This window comes from Marmota marmota, unplaced genomic scaffold (genome assembly GCF_001458135.2).
Source record: "Marmota marmota marmota unplaced genomic scaffold, marMar, whole genome shotgun sequence".
Taxonomy (NCBI): domain Eukaryota; kingdom Metazoa; phylum Chordata; class Mammalia; order Rodentia; family Sciuridae; genus Marmota; species Marmota marmota.
The window spans coordinates 2752997-2765280 of NW_026000171.1; the positions used below are offsets into that span (position 1 = coordinate 2752997).

Genomic DNA, 12284 nt, shown 5'->3' on the forward strand with positions numbered 1-12284 from the left:
TTGATTAAGTGACTTTTGTCCTTAATTTTATTTATGTGATGGATTACATTTATTGATTTGTGTATGTTAAGACTATCCTTGCATCCCTGGGATAAAACCAACTTGGTCATAATGTACAATCTTCTTCATATGCTGTTAATATGATTTGCTAATAATAAGAATTTGTCTATCTGGCCCAGAACTATGGGATCAGTCAACTGTGGACTAAACCTCTGAAACTGTGAGCCCAAATACACTTTTTCTCCTATAATTGTTCTTGTCAGGTCTTTTGATCTAAAACAATGACCTATCTATTGATCAGAGAGGTATGTTGAAATAACCCAGTATTATTGTATTTGGGTCTGAGCCTTTAATTCAAGTAGTGTCTGCTTTATATAATTATGGGCACAGATATTTGTGACATAAATATTTACTATCATTATATCTTCTTGTTCAATTATGCCCTTTACCAGTATTATGTGAACTTTTTGTCTCTCTGAAGACTTGAAATCTCAGCTATCTTACTCCTCAGTCTATACCCAAAGGATGTAAAATCAGCATACTATAGTAATGCAGCCACATAAATGTTTATAGCAGCTCAATTCACAGGAGCTAAACTTAAGAGGCCTAGATGCCCTTCAGTAGATGAATGGATAAAGAAACTGTGAGATATATATATAATGGAAGATTACTCAACATTAAAAGAATAAAATTCTGGCATTTGCAGGTAAATGAATGGAATTGGAGAATATCATGCTAAGCGAAGTAAGCCAATCCCAAAAATCCAAAGGCCGAATGTTCTGATAAGTGGATACTGATCTACTATGGGGGAGGTCATGAGAAAATTGGAGGAACTTTGATTGGGCAAAGGGAGGGGAGAGGAGGACATATGGGCCAGGAAAGATGGTGGAATGTGATGTACATTATTACCCTAGGTACATGTATGGCTGTACATATGGTGCAATGTTACATTGTGTACAATCAGAGAAATGAAGAGTTGTGCTGTTATTGTGTACAATTAATCAAAATGCATTCTACTGTCATCATACCTAATTAAAAGAAATAAATTTTAAAAAGATTTGAAATCTGTCAGATATGAGAATAGCTACCCCTGCTTGTTTTGCAACTCCATTTGCATAGTATATCAATATCCGTCCTTTCACTTTCAATCCGAGACTGACTTTGCCTGCAAGGGAGTCTTTTGCAAGCAACATACATTTGGGTCTTGTTTTTAATCCATTCTGCCAGCCTATGTCTGTAATTGGAGAGTCGAGACCATTTACATTCAGTGTTATTACAGAGTTGTGTTTATTAATTCCTGCTATTTTGATTTATTTCTAATGTTCAATTTGGTCCCAAATTTGCTTGGCCACTTTTCACAGGAAATTGGTTCATTTGTGAGCTGTGGGGTTTATTTTCAATTTCTTCAGTGTAAAATAGTTCCTTAATTGTTTTCTATAGTGCTGGCTTAGTCATCATGAATTCTTTTAGTTTCTGCTTATCTTGGAAAGGTTGCATTTCTTATTCAATTCTGAAGGATAGATTTGCTGGATATGGTAATCTTGGTTGACAGTTATTTTCTTTCAGGACTTAGAACATATTTCAAGTCTTTATGGTTTTTTAAGTTTGGGAGGAGAAATCATATATAATTCTGATTGACTTGCCTCTAAATGTGACCTGACATTTTCTCTTGAGACTTTTGAAATTCTATTCTTGTTCTATATGTTAGGCATTTTAATTATAATGTGTGTGGAGAGGATCTTATTTTTTATTTTGTTTATTTGAGATTCTAAATTCATCCTCTATTCTATTAGAGACACTTTTAACTGAACACTTTACTTGATTTATTATGTCTTTCATTTCCAAGATTTCTGTTTGGCTCTTTTTCAATATCTCTATCTCCTTATTGAAATTCATTCATATTTGATACTTACATCTTTAATTTATATAGTTGTTTTTCCTGTGTTCTCTGGGAATTAATTGATCATTTTTATAATTATTATTCTGATTTTTTGTCTGATATTTCATTTGTATCAAAATCCTTGAGTTAGTTGCTAGGGGATTATGACTTTAGGAAGCATCATGTTACTTTGCATGTTGCAAGAGAATTTGTCTGTTAGCAGGAGAAGAATGGAGAGAGAGAAGAGAAACAATGTTACAAAAACAAAACAAAGTAAGATCAAAATTAGCAAACCAAGAATCCTAATGCTCAAACACAAGACAAGGAAAAATAACTATCATAAAAAGTGCTAAAATGAGAAAAAATGTATATGCTTACATATCCTTGAACCAATCAGCACAGTAAGAACACTAAAAGAGAAAAAATAAAGAAAAACAATTCTTAATGAAAAATAAAAGAATTGTCACCACTGAGATGGTGGCAATCAAAACAGTTGATCAGGTTTGTCATTGCCTATGCCTGCCTGACCTGTTCTTTACATTTCTTCTTGAGTTAAGAAGAGAGAATTTGAGGGGGCGGAATATGAATGAATGAATATGAATATGAATAAGGAGGGCTGGGGATTATTAACCCCTCCCTCTTTGTGTTGCTCACTTAGCTGCCAGTTGGAGTAACCTAAAATTGAAGTTGGTTGGGGCAGAAATTTTGGTGGAATGAGAGGTACTTCATTACCCTAGGTACATGTATGACTACACATATGATGCAATGCTACATCATGTGCAACCAGAGAAATGAAAAGTTGTGCTGCAGTTGTGTACAATGAATCAAAATGCATTCTGCTGTCATATATACCTAATTAGAATAAATAAATTTAAAAATAAAAAGGTAATCAATAAAACAGAACAAAACAAAAAAATTGAAGTTGGTTGAAATAGTTCTCAGATTCTCTTCTTACCAATATAAGGTAAGATAAAATGGGAAGTACTTCAGATTTTTTTAAGCATTTTTTAATCCTTTATGTTATTTATTTATTCTTATGTTATGCTGAGGTTCAACCCAGTGCCTCATACGTGCTAGGCAAGTGCTCTATCACTGAGCCACACCCCAGCCCCTCAATTAGAATTTTGTCTTCACAGACCAGATCTGTGCACTCCAAGGGTAGGACTGCTACAGAGTTCTGTGAGGAGAGTTCCAGAAGCTGGGGTTTAGTCTAACTAGGCCTTCGAGATTGTGTTGGGTGTTATCTGCCCTAGAGATATTAAATCAACAGACCCCTAGAGCCAGGAAGATGTCAATCTCTGATGAGAATCTGAATCTCAGCTGCCTCCCAAGAATTCTACTCACAGGGCAGGGGAGCCAACCCTCCACAAATATAGCCATCCCAGGCTTAATTCCTGGGTGTATTCACATCTGTCTGTTCAATTTCCTGATCTTCTTTAGCTTACAAGAGCTACTAAACTCAAAGGGAAAAGAAGTAGCACATTCCTCCATTTTTCCGACTTGAATTCCTTGGTACAATCTTCTTTGTGCCTGTTTCACACACATTCTACTAGGCACACCCTAGGCCACACAGTAGGTACTTGCAAGGACTGTATGACAGTGTTTGCTATGATCTCCTGGCCTCCTCAAGGTGGCTCCTGCCTTGGCTCTCCATTTGCCAGTTTAGAAATAAAGGACTTTTCAAACACCAGTTCACTGTGCAGCCTCTGGATTAGTTAAATTCAGGGTGCTTTTCTTATCTACAGGTTTTTCTGTACCAAATTTGTCTACTTTTTTCTGTCTCTGTGTTATTCCTGCCCTCTGCAGTTAACCAGTGCCACTGCTGTCACAACTAACTCAACTCCAATGTACTCTTTCTTATTCTTTGTTCAATGCACATGAATTTCTGAGTCTCTGACTCTTTCCAATGTTGAATTTCGGTGAATTCCCTCTTTTACTCGCCTTGCTGAGAAGCATTACTCCCACTGCTTGAATCTCAAATCACAGAGTAACTGGAAATGCAGACTTTCTCTCCAATTTTAGGGTTTAGTCTACATGCAGACAATCATTTTGTGCAGAGAAATGATAAATCTGACAAAAGAATAAAAGTATTCTTCCAGATGCTGTGTAGCAAAGAAACTAGAGGGCAAGGATAGAAGCAGGGTATAGATCAGGTCACCCATTAGCCTCAGAAGAGACAGGAGAAGAGTTAGTTCAGGTTGTTGTTGTTGGGGATGGTGAGGTATGGTTGGATTTGGTGCATTTTTGCAAGTCAAGTTTATAGGTTTTGCTGAAGGGTTGGTAATAGAATTTGATAAAAGAGTAAAGGATTATTATTTCAATGGTTTTATCCTGAGCAACTGGATTGTGTTTCTGTATACCCAATATCTAGAAGCCTGGTGGGAAAGAGTTTAAGTGCAGGTTTAAGTGGACCAGATATCAAGAGTTCTACTTCAGTAGTTCTACTTCATCAACCTTGACTGTTACTAGCCATCCATAGGGGAAAAAAATGAGTAGGCTGGTGGAACCCTAAGACTAGAAACCAATAAGCTGAAAGAATATGAATTACTATGATATCCTGTCATTCTATTCCCATAAATGGGGTTTAGGGTACAAATCACAAAACTAGAAATAGGGCTTCTGTATTATTTTGGGTCATTTGGAACCTACAGCCATTGACATTTGTAATGCTAACCTGAAAGATATTTCTGCCTGCTTCTGTGGTGTTGTATAGTAGTGAAGAGTAAGGTCTTTTGGTCCTTAGGAATACAGTACTGCTTCATTAACTGAGGCAAGGTATTTACTGGTAAGGTCCATTCTCTTATTTATGGCAGATACAGTTCTACTTCTGGGGCTTCCACAGGCTTGTGAATTTTGTAGCTGGCCCACACACACCTGGCTGAGGGGGTAAGTGGAAGCTGAAATCCAGATCACACTCCACTCCAAGCCTGTGAATTATATGGGACTATATTCCTGTGGAATGAACCTTTTCATTCACACAAGGATGTGAGGACATCGTTTGCTTGCCAAGACCTTATATCCTTTTGTAAGATTCTTGTGAGGACCATCAGAGATAATGTGTATTCAATAGCATACAGGAATAAAGTAGGCACTAATAAACAGAGACACTTTATTTTATTATATTCATTTCTAACTATTGTATCCCATCCCATCCCATTCCATTTTATTTCATTCCCTCTTATCCATTTTATTCCATTTCATTCTATTCCATTCCATTCCATTCCATTCCTATCTATCCTACTGTGGAGGCATGGCTGTTAGCAAGTCCTTCCATTCATTAAAGGGGATATATAAACAGGTAGAAACACCTTGATTAGAAAAGACTTGAATAAGATACTAATGAGGATTGGATTTATCCCAAAGAGACTGTTTTTAAAAACATAAAAAGATCAAGATGACTTTAACTCTTGCACATCTAAATATAACCATAGTTGAATCTTAACATTAATTTTTTTAAAGACAACCACAACATTAATTTTTAACCAGTTGCACAATGTTCAGGAAGTATTAAATGAAATGCTATGTAGAAAGTCCTTCATTCAGGCCTGGGCATATGGTCCAAGCTAAATAAATGTTACATTTCCTCCCTTTTTCTCCAATGCTGGTTCCTTATCAACCATAGTTCATTTATATTATCTCAAAGAGTTGAGAGTAGAGAAAAATAATGTTTATAATTTTGAATATAAAACCTACATTGGCCTATCTCTCAGTTCACTATGGAGAGTTTTTTTCTGGCTTCCCTGGCTTCTACTATAGCTGGGAATTTCCATGTTGCCTTCCAGAGAACCAATGATTATGAACTTTCATTAAAAACTTAGAACATTTTCTCCAGAATGCCTGTACCTGCTTACAACATGCCTAAGGTCACCAAATGTGCCTTTAATCCAATTCCAGCAAGGTTAGTAAAACATGAAATTTTTTGTAAGGACAAGAAGGAAGATGTGTGTCTGCTATCTTAACAGGTTGACGTGGGCTTGGCAGGAGTTGAGCACATGACTCTCTCCCTCCAGTTAGCAGGGCTATCTCCTCAGGAGATATCTATGATATCAGAATGCTATCTCCTTGTTGGCATTTCCCTGATGATTAATTAAAGAAATTGAGCACTTTTGTATGTATTGTTCACTTGCATATCCTTTCTTGTGAAGTTTGAGTCGAGTCTTTTGTCCAGATTTCTATTGGTTATCTGCCTATTTCTCAATGGAAGAAATTTTTATGTGTTTTGATAACATTCCCTTTATTGAACAGTTATATGCAAATATCTTGCCATTATGTAGCCCTTTTTTTCACTTGTGGTGTTATGGTGTTAGTGGATGGACAGAAGTTCTTCATGTTAATAGAATTTCAGAATAATAGGATCAATAACAGTTAACATTTATTGTTCGTTTACCATGCTCTCATAAAATTTGCTCATTTAATTTTCACACTAATAAAATTTTAAATGAGAATAATGGAGGTTGGAGAAGTTGAGAAACTTTTCCAGGTCAGGAAACAGCAGAGGCAAGTTTCACATCCAGACCTTTCTGTTTCAGAGCTGTGTTCTGTTGTTTTTGCTATTCTATAGAAAGTGCCAGTGGCTATACCAGGGACATTGTCCAGTTCTTATACATCTTTTGATTGACTTGCACAATCTTTTTCAATTGAATTAGTTGCCAATATTTGAAAATTATTGATTTATACTCTCAGCTTTATTATTTCCTTCCTTCTGCTTGCTTTGGACTGAATGTACTCCTTTTCCCCCCAGTTACAGTATGAGGTTAGATTACGAATTCAAAACTCTCTTGTTTTTTAATGTAAGTATTTAATGCTATAAATTTCCCTGTAAACCTGATTTCAGTGCCATCCCACAAATTTTGGTTTGTTATGTTTTCATTTTTACTCATTTGAAAATACTTTTTAATTTACTTGATGGTTTCTTCTTTGATCCATGGGCTGTTTAGAAGGAAACTGTTTAATTTCCAAATATTTGGGAATTTTCCCAGATCTCTTTCTGTTGTCAATTTTTAGTTTAATTTTGTTGTAGTCAGAGAGCAAAATATTTATTGCTTCCATCTTTTTAAACTTCTTAAATTTGTTAAATTGGTTTTATGATTCAAAATGCGGTCTATCTTGGTGCAAATGTATTGAAAAGACTATATTTTCTTCTGTTGCTAAGTGGAGTATTCTTGGTTGAGTTGGTTTGTATGTTTACTTGTTTATATGTTTACTTGTTTGCTTAATTACTGAAAAAGAAGTTTAATGTCTCTACAGATGGTCCCTGACTTAAAATGATTTGACTTAATGATTTTTTGAGTTTATGGTTGTGTGAAAATGATATTCATTCAGGGGAAACCACACTTCAAATTTTGAATTTTGATCTTTTCTGTAACTTGTTTATTTGACTAAAGAATGTCCTTCAACATTTCTTGTAGTGTAGATTTGCTGGCAATGAATTCTTTCAGCTTTTACTTGATGAAATAGTATTTGTTTTGTTTCCTTTTTGAAAGATATTTTCTTTATGTATAATATTCTGAAATAAGTTTTTTATTCTTTCCATACCTTCCGGCTTGCATAGATTCTGCCAAGAAATTGGCTACAACTACATGAATTGGCTAGACATTTTCCTCTCTGTTTCTAATACCCCACCCACCTCACTCAGCTTGTTTAAAGATTTTCTTTCTCTATCTCTGATTTTCAAAATTTGACTATGATGCATCTATGTAAGTAGTTCTTTATATTTTATTTATTTTTTTGGTGTTTATTATGCTTGGGGTGCTCTGAACTTCTTTGATTCATATTTGTTGCTCTTCATTACTTTTGGAAAAATTTTAGCCACACTGCATTCAAATACTTCTGCTGTCTTTCTCTTATTCTTCAGGGACTCAAATTATATGCATGATAGTACCTTTGATATTGTCCTGATAGCTCTTGATTGCTCTATTATTTTCATTGTCTACTTCTTTTCTCTTTGTGTTTAATTCATCCTTTGTGGTGGAGTCATCTCTAATGTATAAATTATGGCTATTTTGAATTCCTTATCTGGGCAAATATCCAAATGACCTTCAATTTCATCAATTCCCTTATTTCTTGACCACAAGATTTTGTTTTTTTATGTATCTTGTAATTTTTTACTGAATGCCAGACACTATATCTGATAGGACAGTAGAACCAAGTAAATAGTATTTATATCTAGAAATATGTATGCCTCTAATTAGGGGAGCTGAATCAGTCTAATCAGAGGTTGAGATGGGTCCAAATTTTTGTTGCTGCTAGAGTCACTTTCAGTATATCACAAACTTCAAATTCAAAGTACAGTCTGCTTCTCTGTAGACTGTACTTTTCCTCACCAGAAATCTATGATCAGTATTTATATAGAAGGAAATTGCTTTTAATGGCAGAAGGGTAATGGAAATTGAACTCAGGGACACTCAACCACTGAGCCAAATCCTGAGCCCTTTTTGTGTTTTATTTATAGACAGGGTCTCACTGAGTTGCTTAGTGCCTCATTGTTGATAAAGCTGGCTTTGAACTTGTGATCCTCCTGCCTCAACCTCTGAAGCCAGTGGGATTACAGTGTGTGCCAATGTGCCCAGCCAGGAAATTGCTTTTTAGAGGTTTAGTGTGATAATTTGTTAAATATAAGCTGGGAATCAAAAGATGTGAGTAGGTAGAAAGGAGTCACTTTTTCTTAATAACTTATTAACCAGCTGATGTTCCATTAAGAAGGTGGGCCTGTGCCCTCTGATAGCAGTCCCACCCACATGCACCCCTGTGGAAGACTAGCCAACCATAGACCACCAGATCCAGAAGTAGCTGTCTCTGAGTGCATATCATACAAGAATCCTGTTCACATGTACCTCTGGTGGCATGCCCATTACCACAAACTAGAAGACATGGTAAAAGCTCTACCCATTCTCCTGTAGACCTATAAGCAGCCTTGCCTGCCCATTAGGCCAAAGGCAACCTGACCTGTGTGTGGATCTCAACAGCCATACCCATCTGTAGAATAGAAGCCCAGTCCACTTCTAAACCCTTTCAATAGGCCCATCTGCCCATACACTCTTGAAACACTCCTACCCGTGGATCCTGACAGCATATACAATTTTAGATCTTGGCTTAGGTCTTCCCATTTACTGCTAGCTGGCTCACCATGCTGGCTGATGACCTTCCCATAATTTCTTACCTTCATGTTTTATTAAGATCTTTAACTGATAAAACTGTTCAGTAACAACTGGAAGAAGTGACTGCTTCTAAAATTCACATCTGCCAACTGAAGGCCACAAGAATCATGCAAACTAACAAAGGAGCCCAATAAAGCTCCAGTAAGTGATCCTTTTTAAAATTGAAATCCACAATCTGCTTGACAAGTAATTAAAATTAATAATATTAAAGAATCTCACTGAGCACCAAGAGAACACATATAGACAACTTAAAATCAAAATCAAAACCAGAAGCATGATATCTGAACAAAATGAAAAATTCTACAAAGAAACCATAAAAAATAACCAAACTGAAATTCTGGAACTAAACTATACAGTTACAGAACTGAAAAATTCAAGAGACAGCTTCAGTAGCAGACTCAATAAGCAGAAGAAAGAATCAGTGAACTTAAAGACAAGTCCTTTGAAATTGTCCAATCAGAAGAAGAAAAATTAAATAGAAAAGAAATGAAGAAATCTTAAGGGATTTAAACAGCATCATTAAGTTAACCAATATATGTGTTATGAAAGTTTCAGATAGAGAAGAGAGAGAGAGAGAAGAAGGTGGTTTATTTAAAAAAATAATAGATGAAAACTACCAAAATCTAGGGAGAGAAATGTACTTTCAGGTTCATAAAGCTTCAGTGTACCCAAATAAATTGAACCCAGAAATGTGAGGACCATAGCACCTTACAAATAAATTACTGCAATACAAATAAATTACTCCATTCAAGTGGAGTACTGCAGTGATTAGGTTAAGGCTCTTACTGCCTCTAAACTTTCTTGCATTATCTCACAAATGAGCTTTTGGGGGAACACCTCATATCTAAATCATAATATTCATAGAAACAGAGTGAAGATAAAAATCACATGATAATATAAATAGAAGCAGAAAAATATCTAACAAAATCCAACATTGTTTTTTGATGAAAATTTCAACAAATTAGATTTAGGAGGAATTTACCTAACATAATAGAAGACGTATATGAAAACCACACAGATAATATCATATTTAATGATGAAAAATGAAAGCTTTTCTTCTAAAGTCTGGAATAAAGTAAAGATGCTCACTCTTGCCTCTCCTATTCAATGTGGTACTAGAAATCTTAGCCAGAACAATTAATTAAGAGAAAGAAATGGAAGGAATTCAAATTGGAAATAAAAGATTAAATTTTTTTTTCTGCTTTCAAATAACCTGATCTTAACTATAGAAAACCCTAAAAATGCCATCCAAAAATCTGGTAGAATAAACAAATTCAGAAAAGTTTCAGCATTCAAAATCAACATATAAAAATCAGTTGCACTTCTATATACTAACAATGACCTATCTAAAAAGAAAATTTAAGGAAAAAAATGTCTCACAAATGCATCAAAAAGAAAAAAATACCTAGTAACAAACTTATTCAAGGAGGTAAAAAATTTTCACACAGAAAACTATTAAAAATGATTTTAAAAGGCAAAAATAAAAGGACAGAAATCTTGTGTTCAGGGATTGGAAGAATTAATGTTATTAAAATGTCCATACTACCTAATGTTCAATAAATGGTGTTGGGAAAACTGGATGTCAGCTTGCAAAAGTGTAACAGTGGACAGTTGTCTTATGCCATACAAAAAAGTCAATTCAAAAGACTTAATGTAAAACCTGAAATGATATAACTCTTAGGAGAACATGGGGGAAAAGCTGGTAAACATTGGAAATAGCAATGGTTTCTTGCATATAACATCCAAAGCATAGATAACCAAATGTATAAATAGATAAATTTGATTATAGCAAATTGAAAAGCTTCTGTACAAGCAAAGGAAACAATCAAAGAGTGAAAGACAACATAAAGAATGGGAGCATGTATCTGTAAACCATACATCTGGTAAGAGATTTTATCCAAAAATAGAAGATTCCTACAAGTCATTAATAAAAAAAATAAAAATAAAAAAATGTTTATAGCCTCCTTGTCATTCACAATTGCCAAAATGTAGAAACAGCTCAAGTGTACATCCATAGATATATGAGTAAACAAAAGATCTGTACACATACAGTGGAAGACTATTCAGCCTTACAAAAGAAGAAATCCTGCTATTAGTGACAATATGGATGGACTTGGTGGTGGACATTATGCTAAGTGAAATAAAACAGATACAAAGGGAAAAATATTGCATGATCTCACCTCTGGGAAGAATTTTAAAATTATCAAACTCATAGAACTAAAGAGTAGAAGAGTGATTTCCAGGGATTGCAAGAAGGGAAAAACAGAAAGACACAGGGTAAAAAGATTTCATTATGGAAAGTACATAAATTCTGAAATTCTTTGTACAACCTAGACCCTGTAGTTAACAATAGTGTATTGTGTAATTAAAATTATCCTGGTAGGGTAAATCTTAGGTTAACTGTTCATCACACAAAAGAAAAAAATAAAATGAAAAAAAAAGAGCAGAGGCAAAAGGAAACTTGGAGGTAAAGGATACATTTCATAAATGTCTGATTGTGCTCACAGGTATCTCCGCATACCGTACAAGTTAATTATGTATAACTTTTGTACACCAATCATACCTCAGTAAAGAAGTTTCAAAAATAAATAAAAATCACCCATAATCTTATCATCCAAAGAAACCATAACTAATATTTTGTTGAATTTCTTGTAATGATTTTCTGAGGAGTGTGTGTATGTCTGTATGTAAGTATGCATGTCCAAATACACAATTTGTGTGTTTTGTTTCTATAAGTTGATTCCAAGAAGGTGCAGGTGTCTGTAGATTGAAATGATAATGTATTATTAATGTTTGGTAAAAATGCCAACACTTATGGTGTATGTGTGGGTAAAATAACTTCATTTTATTTTTGAATGTTCTTATTACTGCATTATAATTATGTATAACAGTGAGACTCATTTTCAATAATCATACATGTATGAACTATTATATGGAGTTTCCAGTACTTCCTTTTTCCTTCCCCTCCTTCATCCTCCCATTCTTCTTCCTCTACCCAATTGGTATTCTTTCTATTTATCTATCAGTTTTAACATGGCACATTATAGATATGCATAAAGGTAGAATTCACTATGAAACATTTATATATGATAGCATAATTTGACCTACTTCATTCTATGGTTCCTCTCTTTTCCCATCAAAACAATAATACCAGATAACTTCAACATATCTCTCCCACCAGTAGAGAGGTAATCCAAACATAAAATAAGTACAGTATATTTCTAGTTTGCTGTTAAGGTTGGATTTTT

At 34.6% G+C, this 12284-nt stretch overlaps 1 protein-coding gene across 2 annotated transcripts in view; it reads left to right on the top strand.

Annotated features, from left to right (window-relative positions):
• The window catches only part of Ano2 (anoctamin 2), a 355142-nt gene that overhangs the window by 173999 nt on the left and 168859 nt on the right, over nucleotides 1-12284 (top strand). The window lies entirely within an intron of this gene.